The sequence below is a fragment of the Crassostrea angulata genome, chromosome 4, assembly GCF_025612915.1.
Source record: "Crassostrea angulata isolate pt1a10 chromosome 4, ASM2561291v2, whole genome shotgun sequence".
NCBI lineage: Eukaryota > Metazoa > Mollusca > Bivalvia > Ostreida > Ostreidae > Magallana > Magallana angulata.
The window spans coordinates 9,323,183-9,341,326 of NC_069114.1; the positions used below are offsets into that span (position 1 = coordinate 9,323,183).

An 18,144-nucleotide genomic window follows, 5' to 3' on the forward strand; every position below is an offset into this window, starting at 1 on the left:
CATTTTCTTTGCGTGAACGGTGGATAAACGAACGTGATGGTATGAAATCGTGGCCACCTATATTCTTGACTGATATTGTTGAGTATGCTGGAATGTCGAACAGCAATGTGAGCATGTCCAAATTTCTACAAGAATATAAATTAGGGAAAGGTCAATCATTTGTCGAGGCCAAACACATAGGAGAGATATTTTACCATCATATTTCCCCTACATCGAGTGTATGTCTCCTTAGATCTGAGTGTATACCGTCTCAGAATCTCAGAGATGACCCACACAGATTATAGATGTGCGTTGAAAAGAACAGTGGTGTCATCAAATCCTCCTACTGTACATGTACAGCTGGGTGAGTGTTGTAACTATGTATAACAATTAAATTATCCAAATTTTGTTATAGTTCCCTTTGTAACATGCAACTAATCACCTTCGCTAGCCAAGTGTCCGATTCATTTTTCTCATCTCCCAGATGAGAAAAACGAAAATAAACTGAGAAACGAAAATTAGAAGAAATCAGATAAATAAATCCAGTTCTATATTAAGCACCTATACATGTACTGATGCACACCTTCAAATGTAAATTCCTTTAGATGATATTTATATACATTGTAAGTCATTTTTATCCTAGGTGCAGGGGAATCAACAAGCATTGTACACTCTTCTCCTTTACATATAATCTCATTAAGCTGTATATTTCCAATACTGCAAGTTTATGTTCCGCTGTCTTATATTCACCAAAGTTTGATAGAATTGACACTATGTCAAATTTTTGGAATCTACTTAGTAGGAAAAATGAAACTGACAAACACTTTTCAATCTAATTATTTGTTTAATTGCATTAATAGGCAAATATAAGTACAATTTATTTCGAGATTTTACCAAATGAAAATCATATGCAATAGAATTTTACATAAAATTATTCAGGTTTTTTTTTTCAGACTAGGCTCTCCGTGCATTCATGTAACTGCTGCACTCTTTCGTATTGAAACGGCACATCGTATTGGAGCCTCAACCTGCACTTCACTGCCATGCTCATGGACTGTTCCGACCTCCAACTTAAGCTCCAGGGCAGTTCCTTCAAAGTTAAAAGACCTCATTAAGCCAATGATGAATCATTAAGCCAAATCATTCATTGAAAAATGGTGATTATTATATTGTTGATAACACTTTAAAAGTCTATATTTACTTGCAAATAATAAATATAAAGCTGCATATATATTGATTCGTCATTTATGAAGATTCTCGAAATACTTTGAAACTTGATGCATTATATACATTAAAAAGATTTATGTAAAAAGCATGCAGTCTGTAATATATAAATTTAAAACTAAACATGAACATTCTAATGCATTCTGTAAACTACCTGTACATCTACATTTTTTAAATTATAAAATTAGATGTAGAAATAATTTGTTCTTCAAATGTCAGTAAAAGCCTGAAAAAGATTTAACTGGTAACCCTTCTCTCAAGGAGATATCACAGATTCATGCACATGAATTTTCAATATGATAAGGGAAAATGAAATCATTTGAAACCAAAGGTTAATAATGACATGTTAAATCTTATCAATAACTCATATTTCAAAATCAGGTAAAAAGCGGAAACTGGTATCAGAAGAAAAGGAAAACTTTGAACCACTACAGAATGATGACAAAACATTCATGGAGTTGACAACAGCACTTAGAGATTCATTGCCAAATGCATGTGTTTTTAAAGGTATTCCTTGAAATTCATGAAATTAAACACAAAGAAAAATATCAATTGTCCAAGTAATTCATAGACAGGAACATTAAAATGAGAATTGCAGAGCACATATTGAGCATTAGTATGCAAATTCACTACCACTGATGATTATCTGAAATTTACAGGTATAGATATCCCAGAAGTAGTATGTCACACAAAACAAGAGGCGAAGGCATCCGACATTGACATCCAAGAGTATACTATACAGCGGCTTGTAGCCAATGGCTTGGAGGGCCCTCTTTCAGAACCAATTTATAGCAATGAAATAATAGAAAGACTGAACATGGCAACTGTTGGACAAGACAAAAATGAGCACTGGCATGTTTTACGTAAGGGAAGAATAACATCATCCAATTTTCATTCTGTATCTTGCAAAATTAAGTACAATAGGAGCCAAAATGTAATTAGACCACTCTTGTCCAATATCATGGGATATACATCTATTAATCCTAACATAAAAGCCTTAAAATATGGACGAGAAATGGAACCAATAGCATGTGAAACATACAAGTGAGACATGAACAAGAGGCCCAGGGGCCATATCGCTCACCTGAACAACAATTGCCTTAATTCTGATCAAATTAGCATTACAATATCAAAATATCCTGACAACTGAGTACAGTAGATCTTGCCTAAAAATAATATTAAAAAATCTGCCAATTTTATCCACCTCTTATTTTTTGGTAAATACCAAGCCCCTTTTGTTGTTGTAACTGTAAGAAGATTTTTCTCTATTCCTATATACCCCCCTACCATTTCGTGGCCCCACTTTTCTCTAGGGAATCATGTTTTCATCAAACATAAATCTGGATAACCTGTGCTTTCACACTAGGTACTGAGTTTTGAACCAAAAACTTTCGGAAATTTTTTAAAAGATTTTCTCTATATATTCCTATGTAAAACTTGATCCCCCAATTGTGGCCCCACCCTACCCCCGGGGACCATGATTTGAACAAACTTGAATCTACACTATCTGAGGATGCTTCCACTCAAATTTGAGCTTTCCTGGCCTAATAGTTTTTGAAAAGAAGATATATTCCTATGTAAAACTTGATCCCTCAATTGTGGCCCCACCCTACCCCCGGGGACCATGATTTGATCAAACTTGAATCAACACTATCTGAGGATGCTTCCACTCAAATTTGAGCTTTTCTGGCCTAATAGTTTTCGAGAAGAAGATTTTAAAGATTTTCTCTATATATTCCTATGTAAAACTTGATCCCCCAATTGTGACCCCACCCTACCCCCGGGGATCATGATTTGAACAAACTTGAATCTACACTACCAGAGGATGCTTCCATTAGAATTTGAGCTTTCCTGGCTTAATAGTTTTTGAGAAGAAGATTTTTAAAGATTTTCTCTATATATTCATATGTAAAACTTGATCCCCCTCTTGTTGCCCCTCCCTACCCCCGGGGAACATGATTTGAACAAACTTGATTCTACACTTCCTAAGGATGCTTCCATTTAAATTTGAGCTTTTCTGGCCTAATAGTTTTTGAGAAGAAGATTTTTAAAGATTTTCTCTATATATTCCTATGTAAAACTTGATCCCCCTATTGTGGCCCCATCCTACCCCCGGGGACCAAGATTTGAACAAACTTGATTCTGCACTTCCTGAGGATGCTTCCATTTAAATTTGAGCTTTTCTGGCCTAATAGTCTTTGAGAAGAAGATTTTTAAAGATTTTCTATATATATATTCCTATGTAAAACTTGATCCCCCTCTTGTGACCCCACCTTACCCCCGGGAATCATGATTTGAACAAACTTGAATCCACACTACCTGAGGATGCTTCCATTAAAATTTGAGCTTTCCTGGCTTAATAGTTTTTGAGAAGAAGATTTTTAAAGATTTTCTCTATATATTCATATGTAAAACTTGATCCCCCTCTTGTGGCCCCTCCCTACCCCCGGGGACCATGATTTGAACAAACTTGATTCTACACTTCCTGAGGATGCACCATTTAAATTTGAGCTTTTCTGGCCTAATAGTTTTTTAGAAGAAGATTTTTAAAGATTTTCTCTATATATTCCTATGTAAAACTTGATCCCCCTATTGTGGCCCCATCCTACCCCCGGGGACCAAGATTTGAACAAACTTAAAGATTTTCTATATATATATATTCCTATGTAAAACTTGATCCCCCTCTTGTGGCCCCTCCCTACCCCCGGGGACCACGATTTAAACAAACTTGAATCTACACTACCTGATGATGCCTTCACACAAGTTTAAGCTTTTCAGGCCATTCAGTTTTTGAGAAGAAGATTTTTAAAGATTTTCTCTATATATTCCTATGTAAAACTTGATCCCCCTATTGTGGCCCCATCCTACCCCCGGGGACCATGATTTGAACAAACTTGATTCTGCACTTCCTGAGGATGCACCATTTAAATTTGAGCTTTTCTGGCCTAATAGTTTTTGAGAAGAAGATTTTTAAAGATTTTCTCTATATATTCCTATGTAAAACTTGATCCCCCTATTGTGGCCCCATCCTACCACCGGGGACCAAGATTTGAACAAACTTGATTCTGCACTTCCTGAGGATGCTTCCATTTAAATTTGAGCTTTTCTGGCCTAATAGTCTTTGAGAAGAAGATTTTTAAAGATTTTCTATATATATATTCCTATGTAAAACTTGATCCCCCTCTTGTGACCCAACCCTACCCCCGGGAATCATGATTTGAACAAACTTGAATCCACACTACCTGAGGATGCTTCCATTAAAATTTGAGCTTTCCTGGCTTAATAGTTTTTGAGGAGAAGATTTTTAAAGATTTTCTCTATATATTCATATGTAAAACTTGATCCCCCTCTTGTGGCCCCTCCCTACCCCCGGGGACCATGATTTGAACAAACTTGATTCTACACTTCCTGAGGATGCACCATTTAAATTTGAGCTTTTCTGGCCTAATAGTTTTTTAGAAGAAGATTTTTAAAGATTTTCTCTATATATTCCTATGTAAAACTTGATCCCCCTATTGTGGCCCCATCCTACCCCCGGGGACCATGATTTGAACAAACTTGATTCTGCACTTCCTGAGGATGCTTCCATTTAAATTTGAGCTTTTCTGGCCTAATAGTCTTTGAGAAGAAGATTTTTAAAGATTTTCTATATATATATTCCTATGTAAAACTTGATTCCCCTCTTGTGACCCCACCCTACCCCCGGGAATCATGATTTGAACAAACTTGAATCCACACTACCTGAGGATGCTTCCATTAAAATTTGAGCTTTCCTGGCTTAATAGTTTTTGAGAAGAAGATTTTTAAAGATTTTCTTTATATATTCATATGTAAAACTTGATCCCCCTCTTGTGGCCCCTCCCTACCCCCGGGAATCATGATTTGAACAAACTTGATTCTACACTTCCTGAGGATGCTTCCATTTAGATTTGAGCTTTTCTGGCCTAATAGTTTTTGAGAAGAAGATTTTTAAAGATTTTCTCTATATATTCCTATGTAAAACTTGATCCCCCTATTGTGGCCCCATCCTACCCCCGGGGACCAAGATTTGAACAAACTTAAAGATTTTTTATATTTATATATTCTTATGTAAAACTTGATCCCCCTCTTGTGGCCCCTCCCTACCCCCGGGGACCACGATTTGAACAAACTTGAATCTACACTACCTGATGATGCCTTCACACAAGTTTAAGCTTTTCAGGCCATTCAGTTTTTGAGAAGAAGATTTTTAAAGATTTTCTATATATCTATTCCTATGTAAAACTTGATCCCCCTCTTGTGACCCCACCCTACCCCCGGGAATCATGATTTGAACAAACTTGAATCCACACTACCTGAGGATGCTTCAATTAAAATTTGAGCTTTCCTGGCTTAATAGTTTTTGAGAAAAGATTTTTAAAGATTTTCTCTATATATTCCTATGTAAAACTTGATCCCCCTATTGTGGCCCCATCCTACCCCCGGGGACCAAGATTTGAACAAACTAAAAGATTTTCTATATATATATATATTCCTATGTAAAACTTGATCCCCCTCTTGTGGCCCCTCCCTACCCCCGGGGACCATGATTTGAACAAACTTGAATCACAACTACCTGATGATGCCTTCACACAAGTTTAAGCTTTTCAGGCCATTTAGTTTTTGAGAAGAAGATTTTTAAAGATTTTCTCTATATATTCCTATGTAAAACTTGATCCCCCTATTGTGGCCCCATCCTACCCCCGGGGACCATGATTTGAACAAACTTGATTCTGCACTTCCTGAGGATGCACCATTTAAATTTGAGCTTTTCTGGCCTAATAGTTTTTGAGAAGAAGATTTTTAAAGATTTTCTCTATCTATTCCTATGTAAAACTTGATCCCCCTCTTGTGGCCCCAACCTACCACCGGGGACCAAGATTTGAACAAACTTGATTCTGCACTTCCTGAGGATGCTTCCATTTAAATTTGAGCTTTTCTGGCCTAATAGTCTTTGAGAAGAAGATTTTTAAAGATTTTCTATATATATATTCCTATGTAAAACTTGATCCCCCTCTTGTGACCCCACCCTACCCCCGGGAATCATGATTTGAACAAACTTGAATCCACACTACCTGAGGATGCTTCCATTAAAATTTGAGCTTTCCTGGCTTAATAGTTTTTGAGGAGAAGATTTTTAAAGATTTTCTCTATATATTCATATGTAAAACTTGATCCCCCTCTTGTGGCCCCTCCCTACCCCCGGGGACCATGATTTGAACAAACTTGATTCTACACTTCCTGAGGATGCACCATTTAAATTTTGAGCTTTTCTGGCCTAATAGTTTTTTAGAAGAAGATTTTTAAAGATTTTCTCTATATATTCCTATGTAAAACTTGATCCTCCTCTTGTGGCCCCTCCCTACCCCCGGGAATCATGATTTGAACAAACTTGATTCTACACTTCCTGAGGATGCTTCCATTTAGATTTGAGCTTTTCTGGCCTAATAGTTTTTGAGAAGAAGATTTTTAAAGATTTTCTCTATATATTCCTATGTAAAACTTGATCCCCCTATTGTGGCCCCATCCTACCCCCGGGGACCAAGATTTGAACAAACTTAAAGATTTTTTATATATATATATTCTTATGTAAAACTTGATCCCCCTCTTGTGGCCCCTCCCTACCCCCGGGGACCATGATTTGAACAAACTTGAATCTACACTACCTGATGATGCCTTCACACAAGTTTAAGCTTTTCAGGCCATTCAGTTTTTGAGAAGAAGATTTTTAAAGATTTTCTATATATCTATTCCTATGTAAAACTTGATCCCCCTCTTGTGACCCCACCCTACCCCCGGGAATCATGATTTGAACAAACTTGAATCCACACTACCTGAGGATGCTTCAATTAAAATTTGAGCTTTCCTGGCTTAATAGTTTTTGAGAAAAGATTTTTAAAGATTTTCTCTATATATTCCTATGTAAAACTTGATCCCCCTATTGTGGCCCCATCCTACCCCCGGGGACCAAGATTTGAACAAACTTAAAGATTTTCTATATATATATATATTCCTATGTAAAACTTGATCCCCCTCTTGTGGCCCCTCCCTACCCCCGGGGACCATGATTTGAACAAACTTGAATCTACACTACCTGATGATGCCTTCACACAAGTTTAAGCTTTTCAGGCCATTCAGTTTTTGAGAAGAAGATTTTTAAAGATTTTCTCTATATATTCCTATGTAAAACTTGATCCCCCTATTGTGGCCCCATCCTACCCCCGGGGACCATGATTTGAACAAACTTGATTCTGCACTTCCTGAGGATGCACCATTTAAATTTGAGCTTTTCTGGCCTAATAGTTTTTGAGAAGAAGATTTTTAAAGATTTTCTCTATATATTCCTATGTAAAACTTGATCCCCCTATTGTGGCCCCATCCTACCCCCGGGGACCAAGATTTGAACAAACTTGATTCTGCACTTCCTGAGGATGCTTCCATTTAAATTTGAGCTTTTCTGGCCTAATAGTCTTTGAGAAGAAGATTTTTAAAGATTTTCTATATATATATTCCTATGTAAAACTTGATCCCCCTCTTGTGACCCCACCCTACCCCCGGGAATCATGATTTGAACAAACTTGAATCCACACTACCTGAGGATGCTTCCATTAAAATTTGAGCTTTCCTGGCTTAATAGTTTTTGAGGAGAAGATTTTTAAAGATTTTCTCTATATATTCATATGTAAAACTTGATCCCCCTCTTGTGGCCCCTCCCTACCCCCGGGGACCATGATTTGAACAAACTTGATTCTACACTTCCTGAGGATGCACCATTTAAATTTGAGCTTTTCTGGCCTAATAGTTTTTTAGAAGAAGATTTTTAAAGATTTTCTCTATATATTCCTATGTAAAACTTGATCCCCCTATTGTGGCCCCATCCTACCCCCGGGGACCATGATTTGAACAAACTTGATTCTGCACTTCCTGAGGATGCTTCCATTTAAATTTGAGCTTTTCTGGCCTAATAGTCTTTGAGAAGAAGATTTTTAAAGATTTTCTATATATATATTCCTATGTAAAACTTGATTCCCCTCTTGTGACCCCACCCTACCCCCGGGAATCATGATTTGAACAAACTTGAATCCACACTACCTGAGGATGCTTCCATTAAAATTTGAGCTTTCCTGGCTTAATAGTTTTTGAGAAGAAGATTTTTAAAGATTTTCTCTATATATTCATATGTAAAACTTGATCCCCCTCTTGTGGCCCCTCCCTACCCCCGGGAATCATGATTTGAACAAACTTGAATCCACACTACCTGAGGATGCTTCCATTAAAATTTGAGCTTTCCTGGCTTAATAGTTTTTGAGAAGAAGATTTTTAAAGATTTTCTCTATATATTCATATGTAAAACTTGATCCCCCTCTTGTGGCCCCTCCCTACCCCCGGGAATCATGATTTGAACAAACTTGATTCTGCACTTCCTGAGGATGCTTCCATTTAGATTTGAGCTTTTCTGGCCTAATAGTTTTTGAGAAGAAGATTTTTAAAGATTTTCTCTATATAATCATATGTAAAACTTGATCCCCCTATTGTGGCCCCATCCTACCCCCGGGGACCAAGATTTGAACAAACTTAAAGATTTTTTATATATATATATTCCTATGTAAAACTTGATCCCCCTCTTGTGGCCCCTCCCTACCCCCGGGGACCACGATTTGAACAAACTTGAATCTACACTACCTGATGATGCCATCACACAAGTTTAAGCTTTTCAGGCCATTCAGTTTTTGAGAAGAAGATTTTTAAAGATTTTCTCTATATATTCCTATGTAAAACTTGATCCCCCTATTGTGGCCCCATCCTACCCCCGGGGACCATGATTTGAACAAACTTGATTCTGCACTTCCTGAGGATGCTTCCATTTAAATTTGAGCTTTTCTGGCCTAATAGTCTTTGAGAAGAAGATTTTTAAAGATTTTCTATATATATATTCCTATGTAAAACTTGATCCCCCTCTTGTGACCCCACCCTACCCCCGGGGATCATGATTTGAACAAACTTGAATCCACACTACCTGAGGATGCTTCCATTAAAATTTGAGCTTTCCTGGCTTAATAGTTTTTGAGAAGAAGATTTTTAAAGATTTTCTCTATATATTCATATGTAAAACTTGATCCCCCTCTTGTGGCCCCTCCCTACCCCCGGGGACCATGATTTGAACAAACTTGATTCTACACTTCCTGAGGATGCTTCCATTAAAATTTGAGCTTTCCTGGCTTAATAGTTTTTGAGAAGAAGATTTTTAAAGATTTTCTCTATATATTCATATGTAAAACTTGATCCCCCTCTTGTGGCCCCTCCCTACCCCCGGGGACCATGATTTGAACAAACTTGATTCTACACTTCCTGAGGATGCTTCCATTAGAATTTGAGCTTTTCTGGCCTAATAGTTTTTGAGAAGAAGATTTTTGGGAGTTGATTTTTAATCTATGCAGTCACGCGGACAAACCGAAAGTGAAAAAGTGTTTGGACCCAATCACTAAATCAACACCGCTAAAAAGAATAGTACTTTAAAATAATCAATAATCGATAAATTCGACGAAATGTATTCGTTTGTCTTATTTCCCTTTAGAATATGTATCTGAAAAGCTTGAAAATATTCAGAATTTGAAATGATACGATTAAATTCGAAAGTTTTAGTAGTTGTATATATTCCTACGAAATCAGGTCAATCCAGAGGAAGTCTCGTTCAACCAGACGCTCGGCTGTCTCCGTAAATTTCCGACGAGCAGGGTTTACGGAGACAGCCGAGCGATCTGGTTAAACAAGACTAATAGAGGCACCGAGCGCTTCCCGGCTAATGGAATTCGGCAAAATTCGGCTGATTCCGTAACGTTAACCTACATAAAAATCGGCCGAAAGATAAAATATTCGTATTTATAAAAATGGTTTATAATTGAAATAAAATGAGTAATTTCGGCAAAAAAAATTTACTGTGTATAGCGTTGATTTTTAGAATGACAATAGTTTTGGAACTATTTTCATTCGACACATATTTGTACGCCCCACGCTTTATTTTCCCGCCAAGCTTCGAAGACAAGACGACATTCTCAGACTCAGATTTGTCAACGTATCGTTCGAGGTTTCTCAACGGAAAGGTTTGTGTTTTATGATTGTTTTAAATGCATATGAAACTGATTGTCTGAAAGTTATTTCGTTATATTTCTTACATGAAAAGTGAAGTTTGTAACGGTCAACAATTAAGCCTTTCTAAAGACACAGTCGCCACTGTTATTGTAATTACCATTTAGCTACAGCTACAGGCATAAGAACTAAAATAAGGAGTTATATTTTAGATATAATATTGTGCTGTTGACGAGGAAATCTTTATGTTGATTGAGGCTTCGCATACGAGTGATAGTCTAGAGTGTGTGTTTTAATGCTTGAAGTGATGATATGTGAATTGCTTTGTTTTTCTCGTGGTGATTATAGAGTTTCATTGGGGTAGATAATCCAGAAATTCAGTCATGGAAAACCTGTTTTAAATCATAAGCAGATATTTATGTTTACCAGTTTTTACAAGTGTATTCATTGTTTAGAATTTGGGTGTACATTTAAATTATCCACATTTCACTCGTCATAGAAAATGGTAAAATAGAAATGCACAGATGTATATCATGGACATTTGATAATAAATGAACTGCAAGTGTTGTATGTCAGGGAGATGAACTTTCGAGAAATGAACAATCAAGAGATGAATGAACAAGAAATATGAACATTGACACAAGAAATATGCTCTTACCATGCTCAAGATAAATCTCAATTGAAGGCAAAGTAGTTTTGAATTAATATCTTGTGCAAGAAAAGTAACAAAGTGTGGTTATTAACATGTTTTAGGAACTGAGGTGTTGAAAGTGACCATATATTAATCTTAATGGATGTATAGAGACGTGATAATTAATGTCGGGATATTCTCTATTGAGATCTGATTTTCATTAACTTGCACTGACTGATGGTTGATTCCTGTAGATTAATAAAGTGCAGCATATTTATTAGTTCAGAAGACCATTAATTTATTTCAAAATTATCTTTGTTTGATCAAGATTATTTATTCAAGTTAAAGTTATACTCCTGTGAAAAGAACTGAGGGGTTCACATTGCACTGATATTTCCCCTTAACATTGCAGTGATATTTCCCCTTAAGATATATAACAGTTGGGTTGTATAAAACAAAAATTCAGATAGCTGCTGTTAACTTGGACATAAAGAATATGCATGGAAAGGCAATATTAATAATTTCCTTGTCGTGTGACTTTGCGACTGCTGTGGAATAGTTTGTGGACCTCTGGTTGTTAAACCAATTCAAAGTCGAAAAATAGCTTAGCTTAAGAAAAAAAAATTCATGTTGTGTTAAGAAATAGTTGAAAGAAATTGGAATTTAAATAAGTGTTAAAGAGAAATAATTAGAAATGAAAAGAAGTTGTAACTTTTCAGATTCAGATAATGAAAGCCTACCAAAAAGGTCAAACTTAGAAGCTGTTCAATATTCCGAATTAGGATTAACAGATGTTCAAGAACATGGTGTAGAAAGATATGAAGTTGTTGAGTCATCAAATACTTCGCTTGCTCATAATGTCATTTTTGAAAGAAGTGTTTTTGGCAGTTTTCACCAGGGTTCTGATAATTTTTCAGAGACAAGTAGGGGCCGGCAATGTGTTGCAAATGCATTGATAAGCATTCTGTACAGAGTTGCAAGTAAAAACACGGTTTTCTTTTGGGATAAAGAAGTAATTGATTACCTTTTAGTTGAAGGAGATTCTCTTTATAGGCAAGTGAGGAAATACTGTTCACATTCATATTTGAATCCCGAGGACATTCCTCGAAAAGTGTGTTTTTATTCATGCCTAACAAATTGCTCCATTTCAACAACATTTGCGGGAGATATCGTAAACACATCTTCAAATGAATTTCCCTTTGTTTCATTGGAAACAGCATTAAATCTCTGTTTGAATGAAGCACCTCATGCTTGTATATTTCTTTGTAAGGGCGTTGCTTTAGCAATTCATTATTCTGATACTTTTTTCCCATGCTAGAAACATGCAAGGACAAACTGATAGTGATGGAAATGCTGCCATTTTTACTGTCAAATCGTTACAGGAGTTGCAAAATCTTCTGAGATTTTGGTTTTGGAATAAGAATTCAACACAGTTTGAAGTTTACAAATTCAAGGTGCATATATTGAAGGACAAAAAAGCATTCAAGAGAAATGGCCCGATAGTATGTTTGTCTCATAAAAAACTCACCCGTTCAAACAAACCTGTTTGTAACACATGTGGTACAACAGATATTCTGTCACAAGTCAATGATCATTGTGTATCCACAGAAAGTTTGTCAGAAGTTAATGATTGCAGTAGTTCAGCAGAAATTTTGCTCCAAGTTAACGATTATAGTGCATCCATTGGTATCTCATCTCAACCTAATGGTTGTGGTAGTTCAACAGAAATTTCATCAGAAATTAGTGGTCCTGGTCAACCAGTGGAACAATCAATAATTGTTGATTTCCATAAATCTGTACAAGAAGGACCTATTCATGTATGCCAATGCTGTAAACAAACTTGGTTCAAAGAAAGTGTTTCGAAGGCTGTAAACATACCTGATGGCATCCTTCAGCAGTGCCAGGTAAGGAAAGCTGATATAGTTTGTCGTACATGTAAATTGTATTTAAAAACTAATAGAATACCCCCATGTTCAGTTGCTAATGGTATGGCTTTTCCATCAAAACCGAAGGAACTTGAACTGACTGAACTTGAAGAACGACTTGTTTCTCCAAGAATTCCATATATGCAGCTCAGAAAAAAACCTAGAGGAGGACAGTTAAGCATTAATGGAAATGTTGTTAATGTCCCAGCAGATGTCACTTCAACAGTTAAAAAAATGCCCAGGATGATGTCAGAAAATGAAACTATTGCATTAAATTTCAAGCGCAGCTTAAGCTTCAAGCATTCTGTGGCCAGTGAAAGAATAAGGCCAAACAAAGTCTTTGTTGCAGCAAAGTGGCTAGTTGAAAATAGTGCTTTGTATAAAAGTGAAGGAATTGAGGTAAATCAGAGTTGGGTTCATTCATTGAATACTGAGGAAAGCAATATTACAGAAACAAGCTCTCTAGGAAATATTGATTTAAGCACAAGTGTTAATAATTCGGCAGGAGAGTCAAGTCTTCGAAAAAGTCAAAATGAGATAGATTCATGGACTGAAGACCCTGGTCTTGATGACAGGCCTAGTGGAAATACTGATACCGTTTTGCAGAGTGTTGATTTTCGTGAGTTTAATGAAGTGTTGAATGTTGCACCTGGTGAACACAACAATCCTTTAAGTATGTTTCAGGATATTTTCTCTGAGTTTCTGGCATTTCCTACTATATATTGTGGAGAAGCTAGGCCAGACAACAAGTCTCGTAAAGTACCTTTGCATTACAGTACCATCTGCAAATGTGAATTGAGGAATGTTGACAGAAGATGTGCAAGGTGCATTCCAAATATCTTTTACAAAGCAAAGAAATTACAAATAAAACAAATCCAAGACAAAGTCTCGCTAGCAATTAGAAAATGTAAACTGCAAGGGAAGAAATTCACAATAGCAGAGGTGTTGGATTCCATTACGGTAGACAAAATGGTTCATTTAAATGAAGGATATCATGTGCTGCGCAACCTTCGAGGTTCCCCGCCTTATTGGGAAAAAGCAAAAAAAGATGTTTTCGATATGATGAGACAGTTGGGCATTCCCACTTGGTTCTGCTCTGTTTCGGCTGCAGAAACGAAATGGATTCCTCTCTTAAAACCACTGGGCAAACTCATTGACAATGTGACATATACAGAAGATGACATAAATAACCTTTCTTGGGATGAAAAATGTAGGCTTATAAAGTCAGACCCAGTAACTTGTTCAAGGTACTTTGATTACAGGTTCCAGAGATTTCTTCATGGAGTTTTGTTGCACAAAACACATCCTGTTGGGGAAGTTGTTGACTATTTTTTTCGTGTGGAATTCCAACAACGTGGCTCTCCTCATGTTCATATGCTCTTGTGGGTGAAGAATGCACCAAATGTATCTTCTGATTCTTACGAAAAAATTTCGCAGTTTGTTGATAGATATGTCTCTTGTTCAAAAAGTGGTGCAGATCCAGTTTTGGTTATTTACCAGACTCACAGGCATGCCAAGACGTGTATGAAAAAAAACAAACCTATTTGTCGCTTCAATTTCCCAATTCCTCCTATGCCTAAAACCGTTACCTTGTCCCCTTTAGAAGATGAAGCTGTATTGCCAGAAGCAAAAGCAAATTACCAAAAGGTTTGCATGCTACTTAATTCAGATGAAATCAAAAATACTGATATGGACATCAAAGAATTTTTATCAAAATTAGAAATGGACTTTGAGACATATACATTGGCCATTAGATCATCACTGACACAAAGTAAACTTTTTTTAAAGAGACAGCCATATGAAATTAGAGTCAATTCTTATAATTGTACCTTGTTGAAAAGTTGGCTTGCAAATATGGATATACAGTTTATCCTAGACCCATATGCATGTGCAACATACATGTATATTGTTTCCTATATCTCTAAGGGTCAGTGAGGGATGTCAAACTTGTTGAATAAAGTAGTGAGGAAGCTCGAAGAGAGGATTCAGACATAAGGCAGCAAGTAAGGCACATAGGGAATCAGTTTTTGTCCCATGTGGAAATTGGAGCTCAAGAGGCAGCTTATCTTGTGTTACAAATGCCTTTTCGCAGAACTTCCAGGTCTTTTGTATTAATCAACACAAGTCCTCCAGATGAACGAGTCATAATGTTAAAGCCTAAACATGTACTGGAAGACATGAAGGAAGACAGCACTGACATTGAATCAAGCAACATTGTGAAACTCTATCAACAGCGACCAAAAAGTATTGAAAAGTTGTGTCTAGCAGACTTTGTATCTAAATTTTCTGTAAGATACAAAAAAAGGGAATCAAATCCTAATTTGATATGTACAGATGATCTGCCAGAAACAGAATATATAGAAGATACATCAGATGATGTTGAGGATGATTCTGTGGACTTTGAATTACAAAAAAGTTACATGTTTAGAAATGGAACAGAAATAGTTCAAAGGAAAAAACAATGTATTTTAAGATGTGTGCACTTTGATGTAGAAACAGAACCTGAAAAATTTTACAGAGAACTACTGATGTTGTTCACACACTGGAGGAATGAAGTTAAGGACTTGAAAGGAAACTGTCTGTGTTTGAAACTATGTTTTTAAACAAAAAAGATGAAATAGATAGGAAAAGGGGAGAATATGAACCAAGTCGTGTTGTTGTTAACACTATAGAGGAGGCAATCCTGATGGGCAGTTCATTGGAAAATGAGTGTCTTGATTTTGTTGCGCCTGAAAATGAGCATAATGAGCTTATTGACAGAGATAACGGTGATAGGCTTTGTCAAAAGTATGGGTGCTTCAACCCTGATCAAAATATGCCAAATTATGATATAGGGATAGACCTTGGCATAGCAAGAAAGCAGCTTGAAAATGAACAAATCACTCAGTGGGGAGAAATAAATGATGATGATTACAGACAATTATTGAGAAATTTGAACAAGCAACAAAAAGAGTTTTTATACCATATTTTGCATTGGGTGAAAACAAAACCAGATCCACTCTATGTGTTTTTGACAGGAGGTGCAGGTGTGGGGAAAAGTGTTGTGACAAGGGCTCTCTACCAATGTTTACTGAAATATTTTTCTCATCAATTACAAAACTCACCAGATAACTTGCATGTCTTACTTTGTGCACCAACAGGAAAGGCTGCTCACAACATAAATGGTGCAACCATACACTCATCATTTTGCTTACCAGTTGGGCAATGTTTCAAATATAAGCCCTTAGACATGCAGCAGTTGAACATTCTTAGGTCTAAATACATGCACCTTAAAGTTATCTTCATTGATGAAATATCAATGGTTGGGCATGGCATGTTTAATTTTATTAATTTAAGATTGCAAGAGATAAAAGGTTGCAAAAAGCTCTTTGGTGGAGTAAGCATTATAGCAGTCGGTGACCTTTTCCAGCTTAAACCAGTAATGGATGGTTGGATTTTCTCACAACCATGCCAAAACTATGGACCTTTAGCAACAAACTTATGGAGAGACAATTTTCAGATGTACGAGTTAACAGAAATAATGCAACAAAAAGATGATAAAGAATTTGCTGAGATTTTGAACAGATTGAGAGAAGGAAAGCATACCACAGATGATCTTGCAAAATTAAAAGGTGCTTTGACTACTAATGACAGCAAACTTTCCAACATTCCTCATCTTTTTGCAACAAGGAAGGAAGTCTTTGGTTTTAATGAAAAAATCTTTTCACAGTCCTCATCCCAGATGAAGGTCGTTATTAAAGCTATAGATTGGGTAATTGGGTGTCCTAATGAAGCATTGCATCCAAGGATATTGTGCAAAGTTCCTGATGACAATTCGAAGACAATGGGTCTAGTATCTGATTTGCAATTGGTTATTGATGTGCCTGCAGAAATTACCAACAATGTTAATGTACAAGATGGTGTAACAAATTGATCACCTTGTATTGTTAAAAAATTTGACTATCTTGTTCAGGACTCTGAAAGAGTAAGCATTGTTTGGGTGGACTTTCTTGAGGAATCAACAGGACAAAAAATCCGCACCGAACATTTCAGGCTTTATCATAATGGGATAGAAAGATCTTGGACCCCTATTTTGGAAATAACAAGGATATTCAAAATTCAAATAAATGGAGTATATCAAGTGAAAAGGCGCCAGTTCCCGTTGCAACTTGCTGCGGCCAAAACAATACATAAGTCTCAAGGGTCAACCATGCAGAATGCAGTTATCCATTTTGGAAATCGGAAAATTGATCATATTCATTATGTTGGTCTAAGCAGAGTGACACATATAAGAAATTTACACATACTTAGCTTAAATGAAAGCAAAATCAAAGTATCTACACTAGTGTTGGAAGAAATGGATAGGTTAAGAAGTAAGTCACAAATATCTTTAAGCCTTGAAAGCTTTGATGTCCTGCCTCTATCAGTCACAAAAGTTGTATTTTACAACGTAAGGTCACTTCATCGTCATATGGTAGACCTTAAGAAAGATTTTACTTTGTTATCAGCAGATATTTTAGCTGTGTCAGAAACAAGACTTGGAGAGGCAGATGAAATTGACATGTACTCTTTAACTGGATTTACTACTTATCGCTTTGACTACCCTGGTACAGCACACAGGCCAGCTTATGGTTTAGCAATCTTTGTAAAGCAGTCTATACTGGTTAGAAATGTGTTCAGGAACCTCATTCACAATATTCAGGTTTTGTCGTTAGAGGTAGCTTGTGCTCACAACTGGTTGTCAATAAAGTTTTTGTATGTTCCACCAAAAACTTCAATTTCACATTTAAAGGAACTGTTAAGAAGCATAATAAGCAATGAACATTTTTCTCAGCCAATCCTTATAGCTGGTGATTTCAATTTTGATTCACATGTGTCTAAAGCTCTTGAGTGTTTCATGCTTGAAACATTTAATCTTAGATATTTAGAGACAGGTATAACAACAGACTATAATTCTGTGCTAGACCAAGCTTTTACAAATGTTGGAAATGCTGCTCTTCACTCATGGGGAACTTTGGAAACCTATTATTCAGATCACAAACCAATATTCATATGTTTCAATTAAACAAGAGATCAAAACTGTTCTTTAGTTAAAAGTGCTTTAAATGATATCTCCATGCTTAAAAAATCCATAGACAATTCTAACAAATTGTTTATTACTTTCATCTGAAACAATATATATTTGACCTACAAACTGCAAATTAAAAAATGCTTTTGTATTCTCTTATTGCAAGACTGAATTTTCAAATATTTACAAGACTTTAGTAATGGTCAATATAAAAAAATCCTTTACATTGTTTC

The 18,144-nt window shown here is 36.2% G+C and overlaps 1 long non-coding RNA gene across 1 annotated transcript in view; it reads right to left on the reverse strand.

Moving 5' to 3' along the window:
* Positions 1-18,144, reverse strand: part of LOC128182352 (uncharacterized) — a 54,380-nt gene that overhangs the window by 17,229 nt on the left and 19,007 nt on the right. The gene's annotated exons all lie outside the window — the stretch shown is intronic.